The sequence below is a fragment of the Clarias gariepinus genome, chromosome 7 (genome assembly GCF_024256425.1).
Source record: "Clarias gariepinus isolate MV-2021 ecotype Netherlands chromosome 7, CGAR_prim_01v2, whole genome shotgun sequence".
Taxonomy (NCBI): Eukaryota; Metazoa; Chordata; class Actinopteri; order Siluriformes; family Clariidae; genus Clarias; species Clarias gariepinus.
This window is the reverse complement of record NC_071106.1, coordinates 3,851,222-3,877,762: the sequence shown is the minus strand read 5'-3', so window position 1 is coordinate 3,877,762 and position 26,541 is coordinate 3,851,222.

The window sequence follows — 26,541 nt, the reverse complement described above, 5'->3', positions numbered from 1 at the left end:
GACTGTAATATGATAACGCAAAATACAGCGTCTGATGAACAAAGCGTAATTCTTAATTTGGCAGCCTTGTTAATTCTCCAGCAGAGAACATGAACAGGCATCTCGGGAGTGCGTTGCTCGAGGTTGTAGTAGTTCATTGTGAAATTATTGTTATGTAGTATTTGCAAACAAAACTGCTTCAGAAAGAAATTATAAACAAGCTGATGTTACACCCAGTTACAGTAATGCTAACTCAGCTACCTGAAGGCTAATTGTTTCGAATTACCTATAGCTTTTTCCAATATTAAATAACTTTAAACAATTAAACATGTCAATATAAGGATACTGATGTTTTACAATAACATCACATATTTATTTCAACCTAAATGTTTTTACATACATACACCTTAATTCTACATCGTATTTAGCTGCATATGATTACGACTAGTTACGTCATTCACTCTTCAGATGAGTATAGCACAGAAGGCCACAAAGCAGATTCAATGTACCACATTTACCACCTTGTAAACTACCAAAACTGACCTCCTACACCAGAGTTCATTTGAAAAGTGTAATATTAGCTAGCGTTATGTGTAAATGACTAGCCATTAACAAGAAAATTCTAAAAAGTAAAGTTTACTGGATTTAGCTCATTTGTATATAAAGGTATTTAACAATTTAAACACGTAAACCAGTGAGATTGATATATTTATGAATATATTTAGGGGGTAAACTATGAGGTTGAGATTTAGTTGATTAGCCATGCAAGAAAATGCTGGGAAAGCCATTTCCACTAAATTTCTTGCACGTTGTTTACACTAGCAGGAAAATCATTTTTATCTGTCCAAGGCAGGTTTAGCTGCTAACTGTAATAATAATAATAATAAAAGCAAAAAACTAACAAAATCTGGGTAGGAACTGTACGGACAGATACATGAAGACATTTTAAAGATTACTTAGTGCTCATGTTGCCCTTTTGCATCCATCTTTTCCTTTTCTTGTTTCTTTTTTCCCACCTCCCTCTTTGCGTTTGCAGGGTTATTGATTTGCACGAGCGTGTAATGATGTTCCTCACCTCACCATTTTAGCGATTTCTTCTTTTAAGCGAAGCGAGCGTCATCACACTCACAGCATAAAGAGAGGCTAGCACCTCGCAGCTGGACGACTAGCCCTGCTAATTACCTCTTCACTCTGTGTGTATGTGTGTGTGTGTGTGATGAGCAGGAGGGTTAAATGACTGTCGATTACCAGCTCCTCTCGGTCTCTTTCACAGCCTCCTTATTTTAAAGTCATGAACCAAATACAAGGCTACGCTCATGACCTTGTAGTGTGTGTGTGTGTTTGCATGAATGAGTCTGTGTATGTAAGGGTGTGTGTGTTCTTTAGATTTGTATGCCCATATTCTCCATAAACACAATGACATATAATTCTGTGTCTTAAACGTCCTTTTTTTTTAACTGCAGTCTGAAGAGCTTGATGAAAAACCATTTGTAGGAAGCTTTTGAGCCAGTGGCCTTAGAGGTCAAAGGTGACTGACCTTGCCGGAAGGGTAGGGAGCCATTTTCTTGGCTATAAATGCACAAGATGTGCTCAGAGGCCATGTTGGGTAAGCTGATCTAAAATCATAGTTATCGTGTTTTGAACTGGATTGTGCTGATGTCAGCTTCTCCAGAGGTCATGTGATTTCATTTGGAAAAATCATGAAGCCAAAAGAAAATGACTCTTGTTTTTATTTTAATTGTTTATTGGATTGTTGATGGCAGGATGGGGGCAATGGTGGCTCAGGTGGTGAGGTTGCTGATTGACGGGTCACGGGTTCAAGCACAACCACCACCATGTTGCCACTATTGGGCCCCTGGGCTAGGCCCTTAACCCTAAGCCATTATATCTGATTGGATGAAAGGCATTCCATAAGTGGTGATATAGATCATAACTATACTGGGATGTTTATATATATATATATTTATATATAAAACTAGCTTTCCATTTAAAGCTACAGTCTTTGGGATTCGATCCTGAAACCCGGGAGTTAGTGAAGCTGATATTCTACTGTAAAGTGGACTAAGTGGAAATATTAAGTAAATCTCCAAAGTTTCTCAGGACTGTTTACTATCTCAATGCTTTATTCTCCTCACCTTTTGGCTACAGAGTACCAGAATTTAAAACTACAGTACTTTCACTCTTGTTAATTACACTAACTTTCAGTCTCTAGCTCTGCTAGTCATGGTTAGTTAGTTCTGCCAGTCGCAGAAGGGTATGTGCTGGTGGGGCAAAATAACTGCTTAAATAAAGAAACAAATCATAATATGTTGATAATAAATGATGTTTGTGGAACTGTTGTATACTGTAAATGCCATATTACACTCAAGGTCATGCTTTTGTACTGAATATCAGCACAGCTGTACACGCTGCACCCTTGTGCCTACAACTCCATTAAAGCCATGCTGAAAATCATTATATATAAACATTTACTGTATAAGTTGGGAGCATCAAATTTTCCAAAATGTCTCAGTAGACTGATGCATTAAGAGTTTCTTTTATTAACTGAGCCCAATTCCTGAAAAACAACGCCACACCAGTTCCAACATGATTGCGCACAAGTGTACAAAGCAAGGTCCATAAAGACATGGATGAGCGAGTGTGGAAGAACTTGACTGGCCTGCACAATTTACGTTTCATACATACATTGGAGGACCAGAAACCAGCCCCAGAAAAAAAATAATAATGAAAATGTAAAATGGATGTCATGAGCAGTTTTGTGCCAGATTACCTCACAGCAGCTCGAAGTGGGTGTGGCTATATGCGTCAATCAACAGAGCCAATCAACACGATGTTTTACCGTAAATACACAAATGCAAAACACATGGCTGTAATACCCCTACAAAGTGCCCAAATCCTAACCAAACACAAACAAACACACCAGACAGCTCACTCCAAAATAAGGTATGCAAGTTAAAACTGAATCTTCAAAGATGTGTGGACAGTATGTTTGTATATTTTTCCTGCATGAAATTTAAAACCAGTTTGTCTTGTACCGAATGTTAGAGCAAACATATCCGCAGCAGTCTGAGGTAAGGGCATGTAAAATACCTGAACTGAGAGCCCAGTGTTATGTGCTAAAATCAAAATGTTGATGTTGTGATCAGACATGTGCCAGATTAAATAATCTACTTCAAACAGGGAGTGTATTTGGCTGACGACGAAAGATTATTTTCTAAAGAGTTTGTTGTAAAGGGCGTCACCATGTTTATTCATCAGTAGGCCATATGATCATAGTGACTGTAGCCTGTAGCTTTGCTAGAAACTCATGAATGTGGATAAAACACCTGGTTTTAATTTTGACATGAGATGATTTAAAATAAAATAAGATTAAATGAATAACAGCAAGAGCTCTTCATGAAGCATCTCAGTCCTGAGGACAACGCTTAGAAAGTCTTCTTTTCACCCAGGATATGAAGGAATCTTTAGAGGTGTGTACGCGTACAGACGAGATTCACAGCGTATTACATGGAGTTATTACTGCTGCTCATTTCATAAGCCTTATTCAGATGGGATTAGTTTTCTGTTCCATTAGCGAAAAGGAGTAACAGGATTAATGCTGGAGGATCTCTGGGACTTCAGTCTGGAGCTGACATGTAAGCCATGTTTTTACAGTACGTCATACTTTACCAGGATAAAGCTTAGGTGGTACTTTAATGATGTCTACAAACACACAAGTGCTTATGACTCATGGGAAAACTCTGGTGCAAATGAGCATTCTCCGCATGTTTGATTATGATGATGTTATTTATAGATCAGCATCCAAAGACCTGCTTCAAAAGCTTGATGTTCTTTACCACTCTGCCATCCGGTTTATAACAAACGCTCCTTTCAAAACTCATCACTGTACCCTGTATTCTTCTCTCAACTGGTCTTCATTGTACTGTATATCTGCCGCAAAATCTATTGGTATGTGGTCATTTACAAAACTCTCCTCGGTTTGTCCCCTCCTTACTTACAAGAATTGTTACACTCTTTTTCTTCTGGGTATAACACTTGATCTGCCAACCTGATTCTGTTGACAGTTCCTAAGGCCTATTCTGTACTTGTCCTGTCGTCTTTTCAGAACGCTGCTGCTAGAGACTGGAATGACCTGCAAAAAAAAACGGTAAAACTGGACAATCTCATTTCTAAATCAGCTTTTCACTTGGATCTCAGCTCCCTTTAAAGACGTGTATAGCATGTATATATTTTTTTAAATATGTAACTTATTTACTGTTTTTGCTTTCAATTTCTTTTTCATATTTCTTAAAGTGTTTTATTTTTATGAGTTCCCCTACTTCCCCCAAAAGGCTCAGCCTTTGCCAGGCCACAGTTGTAAATAAGAAACCTGTTCTTAATCTGTCTTGCCTGGTTAAATAAAGGTAAAAAAAAAAAAATAATAATAATAATAATAATCTGCTGATCTTTACCGTAATCAGTGATATCAGGGATTCTCAGGGAGTTTTTTCTTGCCACTGTCGCCCTCGGCTTGCTCACCAGGGACTATCTGATCATTTTGATTCATGCACACTTACATCCCATACAAACCTAAATAATTATTTTGTTTATGTAACAATAACAATTGTTAAAAGCGCTATACAAATAAAGTTGAATTGAATTGAATATTATTATTATTTTAGGTTGAAGCCCACGTACATGTCTGTGTGTCTCTCTGTACAGCAGGTTGAGTATCTTACGCCTTGTTTACACTAAGTTGTCCTTCTTTGGTGGTCAGACAAATACACTCCCTGTTCGGTAATCGGAGAGTGAATCACAGATGAGAAATGGAAAAAGTAGATAAAAGGATAAAGATGAAGTTTTGTCTTAAAACCACTCCAGCGTGTTAAAATTCACTTATACCACTTCAGCGCTGTTATTTCAGCCAAAGTGAAAATATGAACTGATTCTAGTAAAAATATTCACTTTATCTTTTCTAATTAATATCTATTGGTGCAGGTGTTTGTTTACATTGAGACAGCAGCGCATTAGTAGATTATTATGAAGTAGATTATTAAATCCCACACATAACTGATCATAACATCACATAAGATTACTCTACATTTAGATTTCACTGATGGTGCAGGTTAAACTTCAGGCAGATATCTAAGTACTGCAGAAGATTCAGTAAATTCTGTCCAGAGCGTTTTGTGTGATGCTGTGGCAAAATCTGGCTGGACAGACAGATAGATGGACATATTTTGTTCCGAGACTGGTTTCTGGTCCTAAAATGTATGGAACATAAAGATATCATTGAGAGAGAGCAAGTTCTGACCAATGTACAGACAAAACCTTGTATTTTATTTATATAAATGTGTGTGTGTGTGTGTGTGTGTGTGTGTGTGTGTGGGTTTGTCCTGGTCTGAGGCCTGAAGTGCTTTAAGACACAGCTGCAGGTAAGTGTGTGAGCGACAATTACAAAATACCTGTGTGTGTGTGTGTGTGCGTGGGTGTGAGAGAGAGAGAGAGGTGGGGGTGGGTAGCGCCCTGCTGCAGCCCTTAAATGCTGTTGACCCTCAGCCATGACCTCAAGCTTAAGCCCCGCCCCCTCCAGCTTTCTTCCTTTACACTTCTCTTTCCTTTCTCTCATTCTCACTCTGTTATATTCATTTTATCCCCCATGCCTGACTTCCTTCACGTCTCTCTCCCTCTCTCTCTCTCTCTCTCTCTCTCTCGTCTGTCGCTCTATTGATTGGTTTTCCTCTCTGTCTCTCACTCATCTTCTATTCTTCTCTTCATCCCTCTCTATCTAAGAGAAAGAAAAACAGCTGACCATGGACCTCCAGAAGCATACAGAACAGTGTGTGTGTGTGTGTGTGCATGTGCATTTGAAGCTTTTTAAACTGAATGTGGAGTAAATGATGTACAGTCAGTCCAAAACACAAATTCGTGCTGTTAGAGGAAAATAATCAGCGACAAGTAGATTATTATAATAATTATTACTTTATAATAAAGCAGACTTCCTGAGACCCACTTAGGACAAGATGAGGATGTTGTCCTGTGAATGGACATTTCTATTGGTTCTTTTCTTTTTGCAAAAAGAAAGAGAGAGAGAGAGAAGATGAGAGAGTAAAATAGAGAGAGATGAAAAAACAGAGAAAAGGAGAAAGATGTAAGGGGGTGAGAGACAAATAGAAAGAGATTAAGGAAAAAAAGAGAGAAATGGGAAAAAAAGGGGATAGGATAGTCTTAAAGAAAATATAGAATATAATAGAGAGGCATATATAGAGAAAGAGATGATGAGATAAAGAGAAAAGAAAAAAGAAGAGATGAAAAAGTGATATTAGCAATAGAAAAAGACAGAAAAAGAAAGGAAGGAAGGAAGGAAGGATGGAAGGTAAGCAGGTGTGAGTCCTCAGAGCAAAAATTTTACCTGTAAATATATTTTCAGCAAAGTGTCATTGCGCAACATTATTTACTTTGTTTCATTAACTACTGTTTACTTCTTTATATAGAATCTTTTATATAGAATCTTTTTCAAAGACGTCCTTGCTTTGCATGTACCTTATTACACTCCCTATATAAAATCATTCAGAATAACATTGTTTCGACAAATTAGCCTCCTTACCTGTAAAAATCTCTTGAACCTAATTAAATATTTTTTTAAATAACGTTGCTTTATTTTAAGTTTGATTTCAAGCTAACTTGTCTAGAGAACTTTGGATGAACAAAAGGCAGAAGTAACAAGAAAAATAAAACACAATTGAATTTTATTCAATTAAATTTTATTTGTTTAGCAATTTTAACACTAGACCAAGCAACATTACAAAATTAAACCTTAAGCCGATTTAGACTCAAACTCGCACTTTTTTGCTCTAAGTTTAAGTTTATATAGTGCATCCGGAAAGTATTCACAGCACATTTTATGTCACAGCCTTATTCTAAAATGGATTAAATTTATTTTTTCCCTCAGAATTCTACACACAACACCCCATAATGACAACATGAAAATAAATTAAAAAAGCACATGTACATAAGTATTTACGGCCTTTGCCATGAAGCTCAAAATGAGCTCAGGTGCATCCTGTTTCCCCTGATCATCCTGTTTCCCCTGATCATCCTTGGGATGTTTCTGCAGCTTAATTAAAGTCCACCTGTGGTAAATTCAGTTAATTGGACATGATTTGGAAAGGCACACACCTGTCTATATAAGGTCCCACAGTTGACAGTTTATGTCAGAGCAGAAACCAAGCATGAAGTCAAAGGAATTGTCTGTAGACCTCCGAGACAGGATTGTCTTGAGACACAAATCTGGGGAAGGTTACAGAAAATTTTCTGCTGACGTTGGCACAGTGGCCTCCATCATCCGAACGTGGAAAAAGTTCGAAACCACCAGGACTCTTCCTAGAGCTGGCCGGACATCTACTGTAAACTGAGCAATGGTTGGAGTAGGGCCTTAGTCAGGGAGGTGACCAAGAACCCCGATAATCAGTCTGTCAGAGCTCCAAAGGTTCTCTGTGAAGAGAGAAAAACCTTCCAGAAGGACAACCATCTCTGCAGCAATCCACCAATCAGACCTATATGTTAGAGTGGCCAGACGGAAGCCACTTCTTAGTAAAAGGCTCATGGCAGCCCGTCTGGAGTTTGCCAAAAGGCACCTGAAGGACTTTCAGACCATGAGAAACAAAATTCTCAGGTCTGATGAGACTTTCTGGCCACTCTACCATATAGGTCTAATTGGTGGAATCTGGATTTCCTGGAGGATTTATAATGTCTGTGTTGTCCCAGCCAACATCCTGGAAAATGCTGGAGGACACACTGGAGGACTTGGAGACAAGGATTCAAGAGGTTCTCAGCAATATCACAAATGACTTTCTTGGATATGGACTTTATTACCAATTTTTAATGCCAAGTTACATTTCACCCACTTTTTTTATAGTATTATAGTATAGTATTCTGTGGAAATATATTTTTTGTATTTATTTATTTTTTTTGCTCTATAGCAGTTATTTCCACATGCCTAAGACGTTTGCACAGTACGGGATAATGTATGGATGTGGTATAAAAGACCTTCACATTGTTCTGTTTGGAGAAAATCATTCCCTTCAGCCTGGTCTCCACCACTCCGCTCCATCATTCAGCTTCTTTTATCATTGTATAATTCATGGCACTGAAATTCCTATCAGCTCTCTCTCTTCTGGTATAAAATGAAGAAAAAAAACAGCAGAGCGTTCTGGAGAAAGACCCTCCTAAAAGTGGAAAAGCACTCGTTCTGTCTTCCTAGTTTGATCTCATCCGTTTGCTCTTTTTTTGTGTCAGGACATTGATTGGACGGACGCGGCTTCTTTTGAAATCGTGGCATTATTGACCCGAGCGTCGAGCTCTTTCATGTCTCTCAGCGGCCGGCTGACCTTTGGCTGACGCATACGTCCGCGCAGCACCATTTTCGGACGCTGCTGTCTTGTTTCTCGTAACTCCGGGACAAAAGATGAGAGCTCGGGGAACCTGAGGCATCGATTGCAGAAAGGCCAGGTGAAGCTCCTGTGGCGTGAGGGCTAAAACTGTCCACATGTTCACCTGCACATTTCATACTCTACAACAAAAAAGGGGGTTTTATATTCTTTCGGGTTCTTTACTTAATCGTTGGTGAGTTCATCACGCACATTAAAGACACAAGTATGTAATGTAGTGACAACTGATACACACACACACACACACACACACTTTTTGTTTCATGCAATCTGGAGTTTATTTCCAAAAAAAGTATAATTCCAAAGAATGTGTAAATATTTAAAATATACAAAATATCAATTCAATTAAATTACTCAATCGATTTAATTTAAATCAATTGAATTAATGATTCATTAAGTACATTAATGTATGTAATTAAATTAATTCTAAATTAATTCTAATCTAGTGTAATGACTCACTCCACTGGTGTCATTCATGCTGTTAAAGTCAGTGGAGAAAAGTCATCAAGGTCAAGGTGGAGTAATGAACCTAAGTCACAAATTTTTTAGTGAAAAAATTATTTTTATATATTTTTTTAAATCCATTTTCTATACCACTACCACACACTTGTAGGCTTTAACTCCTAAGCCTTTAGACATTTCGTAGCACCTCTAAACGATCGCTTTGTTCCCCCTGGATATGCTTGTGCAACACGTGCCTAGATGCATGCCCTAACGTATGTATTCAGAGCTCAGCGTGTGGCCCAGGGCTGAGCCTGTGTTTGTATAGAGCGCATTAAGCTAATCGATAGCCTGTGCCATATTCCACGCCGCAGTCAGAGCATGTGGGAGCAGCTGTGTACCGGAGCCTCATTACGGAGGCCGAGGCGTACCGGATGTCCCCCTGCAAGCAGCGGCTCTGGACGCAGAGAACTCATCGATGACCTCCCGTCGTTCTCCGATGCCTTGGCATCACTTCTATCGATCGCCCGACTCAGTTTATCATTTTCTGAAACAGACTGCAGGACGTGGACTTCCTCTGGAGCGCCATGCCGGGGCTAAGCCTTCATAAGTCCTCTAATGAACCCCTCGCTTCAAATGGGCCGGGTTTTTAAGAGTACAAGCTGCGAGAGAGAGACAAAGAGAGAGAGACAGAGAGAGAGATGTGAGTTATTGAAGTTTACAGATGATGTAATGCAATGATTAAATGCATCAAATGGAAACCTTAAAAATGTAACATGATTTTTTTTTCTAAAGGAATCTGGACACTCTGTGTGCTGAAACACTTGCACAGATTAAAAAGAAATTTATACATAATATACTTTATGCCTAGCCCTTAAACCTTAGAGCAGTTTAGTAAAACATATTTATATATGGCTTAGGATTATGCATTATAGAGTGTTGTATCTTTTTTTTAGCACAACTAAGGACAACTGAGTTTTATTATGTTTTAACCAAATATACAAACAAGACTATGTTTCTGTGACCAAAAAAAGTAATACTAATAATAATAATAATAATATGCTCGTTGTGAGAGTTCTTCAGTTCTGCAACGTCCTTCACATATTTCTGTAGTGGTGAAAATTACCCTCATAAGTCCATCTGACACATCTGTAAACTCAAATACACAGTTTGATGTTGATAATATGAGCAGGTGAACAGGGCCAGGCACATTTTGGCCCTATTGCTATCAGCACTTGTTTTCCAAGAAGATATTAAATTTTATAGCGAACGATCAAGCTGTTTGCTAAGATATTACCTCGTTTGATGTGAGCCGATGTAGGTCTTTTACTGGTGAAGATGCACCTTGCCATTTTTGATTTTGCTGTACCACCGAACTGTTGCTCAGGTTCTGGTTATAGAGAAAAACTGGAGCATCATATCTGGGGTATTCTGCAAGTGAACGTCACACTCCTGGGCCCGTATTCACAAAGCTTCTTAGAATTCTTTCAGAGAGCTCCTTTCTTAGCCTAAAATGTCCTGGGAGTCTTAGACTAAAAGTGATTTTAGAAAACTTTTTAGAGCAACTCTAAAGAAGGAAAGTACAAACACCTTTATCTTAGTGAGGAGGTGTGGTTGACCCCGTTGCTGACCTCTGCAAAGGTCTTGAAATGCACTCTTTGTGAAAATAGAATACATGATATCATAATGTTTGTATAGACTAAATTTATTAAAGTTAATTAAAACAGCCAAATGTTGAAAATATGTCTACTTTAGAAGCAACCAATTTCCACACAGTAGTTATTATATTAAAGTTCTTACATTTATTTACCATACTGATTTTATTATTAATTTTATTATATTATTTCAGATTGATGGAAGCAAAATGGCTGACCTTTTACCAATTAACATGATTGCATGTTTTAAGTTGCACTTTTGGAGATTATGTAGCGAACAATCCAAGAGAGATGTAAGGAACTAAAACAACAAGAAAACCAAATTGGACAGAGAAGCAGTGTTTTCTTTTATCTTTATGTTCAGTATTTGAAAAATATTTCTTCTTTTCACCATTTTGTCCTCTGCTATAAAACTCTTAAGCCTCCTAAAAGTCCTCCACTCTACTTTTAACAATTTTTACCTTAGAAGCTATTTTTATTTTTATCTTAACTAAGATAAAATCCTAAATTTAAGGGAAAATTCTAAGAAAATGTCATAATTCTAAGAATTTTCTTAGAATTTCGTCACTAGGAGCAACTTTTCGGCTTAAGAAGCTTTGTGAATACAGACCCAGGTCTTACTAAAGTTCTGCTGACAAACGTTGGAGGGTGTGGTCACTGTGGGCGGAGTCAAACCAAACTGTGGTTTTTGATATCCAAGACAGTCTGTCATATCCTTCGTATATTAAAATTTATTAATGATGTACAGCCTGTGTGTGTCATTCCATGTAAAGTTCCTGCAATGTAAATTACTGTATATTGTCACATGAATGAGTGTGTGTGTTTAAAAGAAGGAGAACAAGATAGGAAGTTCCTCTAAATGTTCCTGTAATGGTTCTTAGTGATGATTTGACCAATTTTTGCCACAATGATCCTTGGACCCTGGTACTCCTGTTTAATTACAGTTGAGGCAAAAAGCAGCAGAATTATTAGGGGACTGTCACACACACACCCACACTCACATTCCATCACACATCATCATACATCACCCTGACCTTACAGGCAGAGTGTCAGCCGAGGACAGCACAGCCTTTTTTGAGTTTATCCTGGAAATGCTGTAAATCCATGATACACTTCAAACTCAATAACACACACACACACACACACACACACACACACAGACTAATTTATATCGATATAGAAGTACACTTTAATTTTTTTTATGTAGCAAATCAGTGCTTAAGCTTATGAATTGTTAAAGATGCTAAGAGGCTATAAGGGTTTATAAATGTGCCGATGGGGAGACGTTTCCGCCGTGTGTTTCAGCGTTCCAAGTGTCTGAGGAGCATAAAAACATTTATCTCTCTTGTTCTCTCAATGATGATTTAACATAGAACCTGTTTTCATATCCTAGGTTCTGGATTACTGGATTACAGAACACGTTACTGCATTATTTGTAGCTTTTCTTCTTTTTGGTTATAAGTGATTGTGTACATTATTACAAAACCAAAAAAAAAAAAGTAAAATCTAGAACCCTAAAGAACCATGAAGTTCTGTGAAGAACCCAACACTAACACCTTCCAAGTTAAACCCTGTAATAAACTAAAGAAATCAAATTTTGGTATTTATTTAGCACTGCTTAAGGTTCTCATTGAGGTTGTCGTTAAAACCTACAACCAATGATTTCCTTATCAGAAGAAGCTGTGCAGGTAAACGCCTTAGCACTAGTGTTAATTAATGATGAGCATTTAATCAGAGCAGGAAGAATATTCATCATGGAGTTGCTGAGAATCCACACGCTCGTAAACGTTCTCTGTGTGATTGAAACATTCGCCGTTTGACTTCAGAGACTCATGGAGTGACAGCATCATTAGCGTTAGCGCTCATTGTGCTAAATGAGAGTTGTTTACTGCCAGGAAGCTACACGCTGCTGACTAAACAACAAGTCTGTGCTGAGACGACTGAGTGAAATAAACGAAACGAGAACACAGAGGGAGAAGACTCTGACTGCATGTACGGGATGTTTTCTAAATGATTGCACTAAATAAGATCCAGACAAACGCCTATAAAAATCCAGCTAGCATTAGATTAATGAGTATGTAAGGAGTGAGAAATAAAAGCCTCAATGAGTTGGGAACCTAGTGGAGCTAGCAGCCACACATTTGCTTACAATGGTCGTTGGTATAAAAACCAGAAGAAAATATAAAGAGATTATAATTAGGTTGTTTCTGTTACTAACATCCAAACAAGTAGAACCCATTTAGGAATATCCAAATATCTCTTAGTAAAACCCAGAGGTTTTTTAAAGAAATTTAAAAGACATTAAAGACATTTCCATGTACAACTTTTTTGGGAAATGAAAAACCCAAACTGTCCACGGAGAAACATTTTGAAGAACCCTTTTACAACTGTTGTTTTTCCTGCAAGTGCTACACACATCCTATAGGTCCAGTGGAAAACAGCAGTGGAGTTTAACTAAGAAAGAGTCCTAACTAAAACCTCTTTGGCAAACTAGTAACCCTTAATTATCCAAATAGTGGACCCCTCAAGTTCACTTTCAAAAGCTACACTCGATGCTGCGTGAAAGCTAGGGGAACGCTCTTTGCGTGACCGGTTGTTGAAGCATGTGTGTCAAACACGCCAAAAATTTTGGCATTTGATTAGGTCCACCTGGAGGTTATAAATAGGCATGAACCAGAAACATCCTAAGGTCTTTTTTGTCTTCAAGGACTGCATTGTTGTGTGCGTGCGTGCAAGCCCTTTTTTTAAAAGAAAGCGAAAATAGAAAGTGTCTTATTATTTACCAGAAAGATGGCAGAGTTAGACACAAGTGCCGACCCTCCGTGTAGAAGAATCACTGAGGGTGATCTCCACACTTTCTGTTTTCAGTGTTTGGGGGAAGAGCACACTATCTCGGGCTTGAGGGAGCAGATGAGTAGCACGATTTTCTCCCTATTAAGGTCCCTCGCGCTCGGCTCGTCTTTGTCTTTAAAAACAAAACCGTGAGCCAAGCCACATTTTTCACGTGCATATCTGGCGGAAGCTCACGAGACGGAATCTTCCTTTTTTCTTGCTCGCTCGCCGGATTATGAGCCATTACCGTCCACTTCTCAAGCGCGCTCCGGCGCTTCTTGTGAAGGGGCGGAAGGAACTTTCCCTCTTGCTTCCGCGGAGATGGAAACTATCACTTCAGAGCGCTCCTCTATAATGAGCGCGCATACAGTATCAGTTGTTATTAAAGGTGGTAACACCCGTGGTCAAACAAGTACACCTCAATTCGCAGTAAATAAAAAAAAATAATAATAATAAAATCCCCCAAACGCTCAAAGTTAGACAACAGGTTTCTGTCGGGTGGCCAGAGGTGGGGCCTCAATGATGGCCCCTCCCCTTCTTGGCGACCTTCATGATGAGTTAACTCTTTCATGGGATAAGCCGTATTCATCCCGTGTTTTTATGCTATTGACATTGATTTGTCCGAATGTCGTTGATGCAAAAAGCACATTTTTTTACAGGCTTACCAGGCTGACCTACTGAGAGATGTGAGCACTAGCGGGTTTGTCGATAACGCGGCGTTTGCGCAGCTACACCGAACCACAGATTTAGTTCTCCGTGCCATCAAGCAGACGGCCTGTTGCTATCAGCTGTTCTATGGCTTCCATGGTTGCCACAAAGAGACAGCTGTGGCCTAACCTCACGGACATCAATGACAGGGATCGCGTCTTTCTCCTTGATGCCCCATCTCGCCTTCCAGCCTTTTGGCGAAGCTGTAAACATTGCCGCAACTAGGCTTCGCCCTACAAGCAGGCCTTTGTGATGCTTCTTTCCTGCCGTGCTTAGGGACTGTCAGCCACCCAGTCCTGACCAGGATTGGTGCTCGCCAGGCGTGAAGCGCAAAAGGAGAGTGTGCCTAGCCAAGCATGCCCTCATACAGTAGATTGGGACGAGACTCACTACGCCTCACAGTCCACCACAAGAAGGCCAGACTTGGGGAGCATCATCTCCTCTAAAAAAAATTTTTTAAAAAGGGAGTCATAGGGCCTAAGGCTTACATGTCCAGGACCATGGGGGTGTCTCCCCCAGGGGAGGGGTGTGTTTCCAATAAGGAATATAGACTCCTCCCTGGCACTCCGTGGTTCAATCTGCACCACCACTGGTATTCAGGGAGCAGCGGTCTCCAGCGAAATGTTAGGTTCCTTCCTGCCACGTTTCAGGATGCCAAATATCTACAATTCCCCCAGCCGAAGTGTCATAATTTGAGACCTTGTATGGAAGTCGGCATGCCTCTTTAGGCACGAATCACTGCAGAGATTACAGACTTTGCTGGGAAAAGGCGCCATAGAACATGTTACCCTGCCAGACAGAGAATCAGGCTAATATAGTCAGGATTATCTGGTTTCCAAGAGACACGGAGGGTTGCATCTAATTTTACATTTTCAACGCCCTGAAAAGCATTCTCTTTACTGCTCAAGTACGACTTATTAACGATTGTCACATGGGATTCGACCGCAATGCGGGCACAGCTGTTTCCTGCGCGTGCCGAATCCATTCTCAATATCCTAAAGGAGATCAAGCTAGGCCAGGGAGAGTGTTTCAGAGAGTGTTAGGTCTCATGGTAGCTGTATCCACGGTGATTTTATGTTCTGTTATGTCGTGGTTGCGCACTGTCACTTTGTTGTTGCTCTTGTTTGCACATTTGCACGTGCACTTTATGTTGTCTGTAAAAATGTTACTTAGCTAGTTAGTTTTTGTTAATTTATGTTGTAATTTATGTTAGATCTCTCTGTCCTGTCTCTGCTAGCCAGTTAACTAGGCCTCTTGGTTAGCTAGTTTAGTGTCTCTGTTAATTTATGTTGTAAGTTTATGTTGCATGTAGCACCTTGGTCCTGGAGGAACGTTGTTTCGTTTCACTGTGTACTAACTGTATATGGTTGTAATGACAATAAAGCCTACTTGAACTTGAACTTGAACTTGATAGCCTTGGATCCTCTGCACATGAGATCGCTTTAGTTGTGGCTAAGAGCCAGTGGATTTCATCCAAGGGCCAATCCCCAGAGGCAATGAGGGTTATGCGCAGAGATCTTTATACCCTTTATATGTGGTTCAGACCCCAGTCTTTGACTCTGGGTCCCACTCTAGGTACGTGTTGTCGTCGCAAGCTGCTAACAACAGACGCGTTCCTTAGGGCTATGGGGTCTTAGATGGCCGTCAAGCCAAAGGGATCTGGAGAGGTCATCTTCTCGCATGACACATCAATTGCCTCGAAACGATGACTCTATTGTTGGCCTTGAAATGCTCCCTCCAGCAGTTGAGAGGCTACAAGGTCCTAGTTTGGGTGGACAACACTACAACAACACTTGCCTCATTAATTGCTCTGCCAGATGCTTTCCCTTGCAACAAGTGTGTGATGCGGCAGGTTGGTCCTCTCCTCACACATCTGTCAGATTTTATAGTTTGATGTCCATGCAATGCTAGCATCCCAGAGTTATGTCTAAGACCCCTTGGGGAACTGTGCGCACACTACACAACCCTGGGGGTCCAGACACTTGCAGTGCGGCGGCATTGGTATTCTCGTTCCCATAGCGTTTTCACGCAGAATCAAGTGTAGCTTTTGAAAGGGAACGTCTCGGGTTACTTTGCTGTAAAAAGCAGGAACGAGATGCTGCGCTCCAATGCCACACTACATGCGTGACTGGGAATCCTTTCAGACAAAATGGACCTGAGGATGTTTTCGGTTCATGACTATTTATAACCTCTAGATGCACCTAATCAAATGATGTCACCTGACCGAGGCTATATATGGCAAAACTTTTGGCATGGTTGACAAACATGCTTTAACAACCGGTCGTGCAAAGGTACCGTTTTCACGCAGCATCCCGTTCCCGCTTTTTCAGGGAACAGGGTTACAGCAAAGTAACCCGAGATTTTTTTGCCTTCAAATAGACCCATAACTTTAAAAAAAAAAATTATACAATTTTTACGAGCACATGGACTAAGTGATCAATTGTTTAAGCTGGAAAATTCTTGTAGTTCATGCTCCCTATAAAGGTTCTATGTAGAAAATTCTTGTAGGATTAAATGTTTTTAATCCCACTGCGGGGTTTCCAATTTAGACAATTCAGTTCCTGCTAGAACCAATTTAGGATGTGAATAGCTCAGAGGGTTAAGGCACTGCGGTACTGATTGGCGTTACTATCCAGGCCCCAGCTCTCCCAGGTAATCGTTGTTGAGCCCTTGAGCAAGGCCGTTATCTCTATGTGCTCCAGGGGCACTGTATCATGGATAACCCTGTGCTTTGATCGCAGCTACAGTGAGATATGCGACTGAGTAAAAACAATCAAACAAACTTCGTCACCCTTAGACGGAGTGTTTTTCTATCAGTACTACCTGTTTAGGAGGCTATTTCTTATAACCAAAGGTCGTTGCTAGACTTACAGCTCAATAAGATCAACAATATTATTTATAAAATTTACTTTAGTCTCATCATGGTATCATGCATCAAACCTGATTGGTAGCTGAGGCATGGTTCCGTGGCTACAACATACACACACTGCTGTGGAGAATTTGAGATGTTACTAGGGCACAGCAGATCAATACTGTGGCACATTTCCCAGTAAAAGCGGTCTAGCAACACCCAAACGTTCTCTTAGTTATCCAATGGACCCTTAAGGAACTGCTTAGTTTTGTACCAAGTTCAAAAAGTTAGATGTTAAACATCTGGCAGGTTTTAGATATAAAGGTAATGAAGTTTGTACTGCAGACTAGACCAAGTAATATAGACATATAGACACCTGATCCAATGGATCATTTAACGATATTAAGAGCTCTTTATGCTATAATTGTTTACTTTCGCTGAAGACAAATGTACTTTGGCTAAGATTTTTTTCCCCACACGATAGGGTAAATACTTTAAACTTTTTTTATTATTCTTTGAACAGTTAAAGGTTCTTTTGAGGTTTATTAAGAACACTATTTTCTTATCAGGTCACCTGGCTTTTTGACTTCTTTAGTAAAGTTTTTCACAATTTAGACAAATTCTTTAGTCTCTGAAATGTTTATATACATAAAGAATGGTAGAAAGAAATGGAATTAAGGCCATCAGAATAAAGCTAGAGGTCAATAATGATGTGTGTGGAACCTTTTAGGTTCCACTATGATACAGCAAATATTTGCGCTGAACTCTCAGAACAGTGACGTCCAATCGATGGGATATTTTTATTAGGAAACAGTGTCCCTACACACACACACACACACACACACACACACACACATTAAATTAAATATGCATGAGTCCAAAGTGTTGGATATTCAGATGATCCATGCTGAATGTTAGTTCTGTCCCATCCAAGCATCAGCTGCCACAATTCAATAATTATTATTGATTTGCTTACCAGCTGTCAATCTCAGGTCTGAGAGAGAGAGAGAGAGAGAGAGGGAGAGAGGGAGAATTAAATAGAGGTGTGATGGACAGAGAGAGGATTGGATGGTCCCTTTTTCCAACACGGAAGCCTCATCTCTAAAATGAGGCGAGATGAGATGGCGCAGGCGGATAAGGGTAATTGATGATTGTTTCAGCATTGAGAGGATGGAAGGAAAAAAAGATCTCAGAGAGAATGAAGAAGAAAAAAACAAGGGGGAGGAGTAAGAGGAGAGTCAGGAGGAGGAGGAAAGGGTCAGAAAACGAGAGAGGAATGAAAGAAAAGCTTTGCGGCCGGCGTCCTCCTCCACCGAGTCCGGCTATAGGCTTTACGTCTGGGCTCGGCTTCAAAGTCCAGAAAAACAAATATGCAGGACCTTTAGATTAAAATGTCAGCGTGCAGCAGGCATTGATTTCCTCCTGAGCTCAGAGTGAGGAGACGTGCAGTGCCTGGTGCCGTATAGAACCAGCTTTAATGCCGTTGTTATAAAAATCTGAGATCCGAGAGGATGAAATTCTCAAAGCATTCGGCAATCCTGTGAATTAAATGCAAGCTGCTTTTGGGAAAAAGTCAACATGTGGAAAAAAAAGAGAGGATAAGGAGACACAACCTTCACTTATCAGAAATGCTTTAAGGTAGAACCTATTTAGGATGTTCAGAACGCTTACATATCTGATGGACATTTTTTTTTCCCTGAAAAGGTTAAGTCTAAAATCTTCCACTGTGTTTTATTAGGTTTGGAGAAACTCACAAAACTTACATGTGAAAGTGTTTTTGTTTGTTTGTTTGTTTGTTTGTTTATCTTTCTGACAGAATTCCAAGTAGAACCCATTTAGGAAACAAATTACCCTTGATTATCTTACAATTTGTAGGATAATCAAGGGTAATTTATATATATATGACTTTATAAATTTCCTCGGGACGGCGACCAGTGGTATAGTAGTTAGCACTGTCGCCTTGCACCTCCAGGGTCCGGGTTAAAGTCGAATCCTTGTAAGTTTGCAGCAGAACCATATAGGAGACTTCTATACAATATGTTCTGCATACTGCTTTACAACAAAGCATTTTTCTGTCAGAAAATAAAACCAATTTGAACCCTATTGAGAGCTTGTTTTAATGTTTAAATAGTACATGGTAGTTTTAGCTGTGTGGTTCTCCCTAAAAATAATCTGCATCAGTATTTTTGCTTTAAGAAAACTTCCGAAGCATCATTTAGCCTAAAACATTTCACTATCCAAAGAAACCTGTTAATGGTTTTTTGTGTCACCACAATGGACCAATCTGTTCCACACCCAACCTGGCACAACCTGCCCACCTAATTATCCAGGCTTGGGACTAGTGGGACTTGCATCCAGTGAGTGGGGACTGGGAATCAAACCTGGGTCTTTCACATGGCAAGCAAGAAACTAGCACTAATCCACCAAATAGTAGAACCCTATATATAACGTGTAATTTAAACAGTAGGGTATGAAATACAGAACTAATATAATATAATGCTTATATAATCCTTACGGGTTCTTTTAATTTTAAAATGTACTGTACATGTAGAACCACAGAATCTTTATCAGAAACCACCCCCAAAAATAAAAGGTTTAAGGAAAAACAACAGCAAAAGCCATAACTGTCAAAATAACCATTTGACAAACACATTCTACATTGTATAGATTGTCTGTGGTTGGTTCTTAAGCTTAAAATTTCAATGAATCCTTAGACCTTTAAAGAACCTTAAAGGAACTAAGTATAAAATAAGAGTTAATAAGATTATGAAAAATCAAAGAATTATCTGTTAATCAAAGAATGATCTGTCATTCTTCGATTAATAGGTATTTAAAAGTTAGAATGTAGTGACAGTTATTTGAAGAAAGAAAGGCAGTGAAGGACGAGGGGTTCTGTAGTGGAAATCTCAGTGTGAAGCAGGATGTCATGAGACTCTGCAGATTGGTGAGATTGCTCCTCTCCGCTCTCCGTCCTGAGCTAATGGAGAGCCTCTCTTTCTGTGCACAAATCCAATTAAAGCAGGAGATTTGGTGTTGATAAATGCCTTCCATCTACACGACACAGCACAGATCCTTCATTTCTAAATATATATTACCACTCGTTCCATCGAGAGGAGAACCCGGACTCTCTAAAGACAAAAAAGTAGCTTGGTGTGATTGGGTGGTTGAGAGAAAGGTCTCAGGTTGTGTTATGTTATTACATGTGAACTGTTTGGAAGACCAATATTATCCCAAAAGTGGAAACTTGTTTCATTTTCCATGGGGTTTATAACAAAGAATTTTGCGAAGGGTTTGCACTTCAACTTCAGCATGCTTTATCCCGGTTAAATCCAGAGACTACCTCCAAATGTTTTTTCGGAAGTTGGAATAAAACCAGAGAACACAGAGAAAACCTAACTGCTAACTGATCACGGGGAGAAGAGAAGGAACGCAGACACTAAGTTGAGCTCAGGATAAAACCAGAAACCCTGAAACTACCATTACTGTTGGCCCATTAAGCCTGGATGTATCCTGTGCATGTATCCTGTGTATAAAGGTAGATCAGCTACAACTACAAGAGTATTAAAGAAGAACATTTCAATTACAGGGCTGAAGCAGAAATGAGGGCGGGGGGGGGGGCTGAAGAACCCTGAATCATGGAGCAGGCTCTGGACTCCACTGGAAGAAGTAGAAGAAGTAATAACATCATTGCCAAGTACATTTGCCCATAAAAGAAATTTGTTTTGATGACAAGAACACAAACAACAGGAACCGATTGCAGATCTTAATATTGTATAGATTTTATTCCACGGTGAAGAGAATATTTTAACTGTTTATGAGGTAAATTGCCTGGGGGAAAAACTGTTCTTGTACCTGACTGTCCTGGTGTTCGGTACTCTGTAGAGCCGACCAGACGGCAAAAATTGAAAGCAAAGGTGGCTGGAATGTGAGGGGTCCAAAGTGATTTTCTGAGCCCTTTTCTTCGTTCTGGATATATACAGTTCTTGCAGGGTAGACAGGGGAGCGCCGATAATCCTTTCAGCAGTCTAAACCATCCTTTGTAGTCTTCTGGTGTCTGATTTTGTATCTGAGCCAAACCAGACAGTTATTAAAGTGCACAGGACAGATTTAATGACAGATGAGTGGAACTTTATGAGAAGCTCCTGTGGCAGGTTGAACTTCTTCAGCTGGCAGGAAATACAACCTTTGCTGGGCCTTTTTAACAGTGGAGTCAAAGTGATTGTCCCACCTTAGGTCCTGAGAGATAATGGTGCCCAGGAATCAGTATGATTCCACTCATGCTACATTTACAGTAGGCATTTGGCAGCAGGCGCTCTTATCCAGAGCAACTTACTTTTTTTTTTTTATCTCAGTACACATCAGATTATGTTAAGGGCCTGGCTCAAGGGCCCAACAGTGGCAACTTGGTGGTTATGGGGTTTGAACCTGGGATTTTTTTCCAAACCATAGTCCAATGCCTTAACCACTGAGCTACCCCTGGCCCACTGCTACAGTGCTGGTCATAATGGTGAGTGGGGGGAAGTGAAGCAGGCTTTCTCCTTAAGTCTACAATCATTTCCACTGTTTTGAGCATGTTCAGTTGCAGGTTGTTGTGACTGCACCAGACAGCCAGCTGCTCAACATCGCTTCCATATGCTGACTCGTCATCGTCCTGGATGAGGCTGATGATTGTAGTTTCATCTGCAAATTTTAGGACCTTGACAGAGGGGTCTGTAGAGGTGCAGTCGTTTGTGTAGAGATAGAAGAGCAGTGGGAAGAGAATGCATCCCTGGGGGGCGCCAGTGCTGGTGGTGCAGCTGTTGGACATGAATTTACCCAGTCTCACAAGCTTTTGTCTGTCTGTCAGAAGGCTGATGATCCACTTAGAGATAAAACTACAGTAGAAACAGAGAGCTGGGTTAGTTTGATCTGGAGCAGTGCTGGGATGATTGTATTAAAAGCTGACATGAAATTCACAATGTAATGCCATCCAGGCCTGGATTTTCTTCTGTTTCTGAAGATCTGATGAACATCCTTTTCACAGACCCGAAGTGCAGGAGGGGGTAAAGGGGGTGCTGTCTGAGGTGTTAATGGTGGTGTAGAGACATGGTCAGAACAGGGTTGTGGTGGGAGTTCAGGAGTTTCAAATCTACGGCAGAACTCATTCTGGTCCTCAACCAGTTGTTGACTTCCTGCAGAGTTGGAGGATGGTATCTTGTAGTTAGTGATAGTTTCTAGGCTTTTTCACACTGAAGCAGGGTCATTTGCAGAAAACTGCTTTCCCAGCTTTACAGAGTAGCTCCTCTTAGCCACTCTGTCATTGATGTACTGTATGTTAAATAAGTCCTGGTAGGGATGCACATATCCTCATAGAAACTTATGATGAGATTATACCATTAAAGGAAAAAAACAGCATTTCATATTCTTTTTTTGTAGTTCCTCTATGAAAGGGTTCTTGCTGAAACCCCTTTCTGAAGTCTGCATGCATTTCTTTAAAGGGCTAAGGCCAAGAGCTCTTATATATCTATTGTTAAACTTAAACAACTTATTACAGTAATCATTTTGCTTCTCTTGTTTTGAATTGGATTATAGCACAGCGCTACTGGGCTCTCAGATCTGCTAAATTTAGTTTCTATAAAGGCAGTTCTGCAAATTACAGAACAAATGATAATGTATTACAACAAGTACATTACTGCACTTGTTGTAATACATTATCAGTTCCATATTAGCAGGTTATTTATATAATTGTTGCCATAATAACGGGTAATTTGCATTGATGTTTTTTTTTTCTTATAGGGGGATCAGTCATTATTGTTTCCATTGTAACAGGTAAGTTACATCATCATTTCCATAGTACCAGGTCAATTCAATCATTGTTTCCACAGTAACACATTTTTCACATCATCATTTTAAAAGCAAACGGTCATTTGCATTTATGTTTCCATTGTTTTTATAGTGGATGAAGGTTTTCATACTAACAGGTAAAATATGTAATATTTTCCATAGTAACATGTTACCACTTTGTAATAAGGTTCGCATCACACCATGGACGATATCAGATCATTTTCCTATAGTGTTATAAAGAACTTTAAAGGCTGTGCTGAACATCATCTACATCAAAGTTCAGAGCGCTTTTGTTTCGAGTGTGTATTCCTGTGAGAGCCAGCACACACTCAGGAACACCTTGAGGTTCATGACTCGTGGCTGGCGGTCATCAAAATAACCATAAATATCAGGGAAGAGACGAGAGGAGTCAAATCCGGGCATTTTATACGAGCTTCTGCAGTTGCTCCGCTGCTCTCGCAATCAGAAATCATCCACTATCTTTCCTCTACCCTTGGAAAGCCTCATTCATTTCTCCATCGGACACCGTCAAGGGCCGATCCCACTATCTGATGTCGAGGCCTCTGGTTATTAATAAACGTCAGGCAGAATTGATGTATTTTCCCTCTGGAAGGATCCACGGCTCAGGGGGAGATGTATCGTTATGTGTAGGAATGCACAGAAACATGAGGGTTCCTTAGAAAAAGCTTTCCATCATTGCTCTGAAGACTTGTGCTGGAAATGCATATTTATTTTTTGTGAGCAAGAGAAAGAGGGAGAGGGAGAGAGAGAGAGAGAGAGAAATCACTCTTGTCATTTATTGGGACACCTTTTTAGTTCTCACTACAAAAGCCAGCACCACGGGTCTTCTGAGGAATTAAATTTAACAGGCTCCCAATAAAAAAAATGACTCATCTGTATGTTTTAAGAGCAATATGTAATAAAGCTCTCCTGCATTTTTTCTTCTTTTTTGACACTATTCATCAAAAATCGAGGAGAATTAAAGTGCCTCCTGCTCATTCTGCTGAGCACAGAGTGGACTATATCATCAGGAGAATGGTCAGTGGGTTAGGAGTGTATCTGAAACTTTAGTATGACATTACGAAAGGACGGACAGAGGGAGAAAAACATCCTGTATTGTGCTTTTGCAGTAAAATAATCAACAATCTGATAGTCAGCTTTTACTGTTAACACACCAATTGATTTATTCTTTGCACACCACACTGAGTACTGTACTTGATTTATTTCATTAACAATGATGTTGTAGAAGATCCAGCACACTTATGTTTTCACTTACATCATGTTATAGCAGCTACAAATGTCTGCTCCATTATAGATATTATTTTCTCTTAAAAAACAAATGCTCAAATGAACCACAAAACAAGACGTTAACGCTGGAAATGCGTTTGATGTTACAGAAGCATCTTCTTACTTTGAGGAAACACATACATTTTTAATTTATTTACTATGTGATATATCCTGACTTTGATAACTTAAGCTCCTACTAAAGGTTCTTAGCTAACTTCAGGATTTATTTAAGTAATTTGAATTTGTGTTAGTGTTTGCTGTAATTATTAATCAGAGAATTTAATACTGAATATCATTCCCTACAATGACTGTGGGTACATGTGAGAGGAGATGGAGAAGCTCCTGATCATAATTTGTTGGGTAAAAAAACAACAGCACAGAAGCGATGAAGACGATGAGCGATGAAGAGCTAGGTAGATGGAGACCTTCTTTCCACAGTGAGTCAATAATCAATGGATCATTAACAGGAGAGTGCATTTTCATTTTCAGGGGTTTAGTGGACCCTATCCCATTCTTCACCAGATCATAACTCTTTTACACCCAACACCTTTCTCGTTATAGATCGGAGTCGGACTGGAATTTGCCAGGATCATTCTGAGCACGCTGATATTCATCGACTGCCTGGACGCTTGGGTGCTTCTTTTTAAGAAGCTCTGATGTTGGGCTCGTAATAATACCGGGCTCTTTTTCATCAGACCAAGAGCTTCTTGTCATGAATGGCATTTTTGAAGACGATGGCCATGAGGATTATTTGGAAAATGGAGTCATTTGTGGAAATTCCATTTTCCCCTTCTGTCTGGATGTCGGATCTGGGAAAGCTGATTAAATCAATTATTAATTTGCCCCATTAAAGCCTTGTTGTGTCCTGAAGGACAGGGGCCAGCAGTGTTACAGACTTAAATCCACATGAAACCCAAAGCATTCTAAAGGAATATAAGGTAAACAAAGATGGCTGCCATGGGACTATATATAGATATAGATTCATTTATCTTCTATACTGCTTATTCTGTATACTCCCAGGAGACTTTAGGCACTAAGCAGGGTGTCAATCCATCTCAGGGCACACACGCACACTCTATGGTATATATACTGTAATGTAAACTAGCATGTGTTATTCCCGCCGTTCACAAAGATGCTCATAAAAATTGTGTCCTTTTCTGTTTTTCAGGTCAACAAGCTGTATTGTTCGTGCCATTTTTTTTTAGACTTTTAGAGTCATTTATTGTGTAATCGTTCTTTGTGCTGTAGAGTGTTTCCTGTGGCGGACCATCTCGTTATCATAATCTCTCGCTGATTATTGATTTTTGATTACAGATGCTTTGGCTTCTGCGGATGCGGGGAGGTTGGACGTGGGGCCTGAAGCCTGGGCTGCATATTGATGAGTGTCACTCAGTTCTCTGTCTCCTGTGTGGTGGTATACGGTGGTCTGCAAGCTTAAAATTAGGCAACAAAATCATTACAACATGGAGAAAGAAAAACTAAAATCACGACAAACACACGTGAAATCACAGAAACATTTGAACATGATCTCAAAACAGGAAGTGGCTGTCCTTAGTGAACATCAGACACATTAGTCTGAGGCCCTGCATCAACAGACAGGTTTTCACACGTCCGATTGTTACATGAAAACTCTGATTTAGTTTTTTTTTACATAAAAAATATGAAATATCACATGGAATTAGTGTCCAGTGTACCCTCATATTAAGCTACTGCTGTCCCACTAAGATCAATCCAATTTGGAATTTTCAAATTTAACTCTTTTCTTTCACCAGGACTAGCCACATGACTACTTCCGGTTACTAAATACACTGTAACTTTGAAAAATACTAATTGGATTTAGCTGAGTGAGACTGCAGAAGCTTCATATGAGTCTCTAAACTGTGAAATGCATTTTTAAACTAAATGATGTTGGCCCGAGTTACATACATTAAATTTACATTCCCAGTGACAAACTTTACACTTAGTGTGTAGAGCAGAAAAATTTGTAACAACAAAGACCTACAGTATAGTAATGTATTAATATCCACCTTGATTTTAAGACAGACTTGAAAAAACAGAATGATCCCTTTAAGTAAAAAGAAACAGTGCATGATTGCTTTCATTTTGTTCTGAGAACATACAGGGAATGTACAGTATCTTCGAGCACAGTAGGAGAAAAAAAATCATAGCACTGATGAACCCAATTCTCATGAGGAACATCCCAGGAAACCAAGGTCGAGACTTAATGTAGCTTTAAGCAGAGGAGAAGTTCAGTGTCATCACCAACAGACATCCCCAATTATCCACCCAGCACCTCAGATTAGAGCCTACAGGAAGGAGTTCAAGGAGCAGATACTGGGGCTGTGGATTCATGAGCAGTATAGTAAGCATGTAGTCATAAAACAAAATAAGTTGAACTGTAAAGAAATTATCAAATAAAATCTTAACAATGTTACCAACTCAGAACTCATACAGTATTAGTGCATTCAAAACACATGCGACAGACATGTGCAGGTACATACAATAACATTGATTGAAATTATTTAGTTTGTTCATC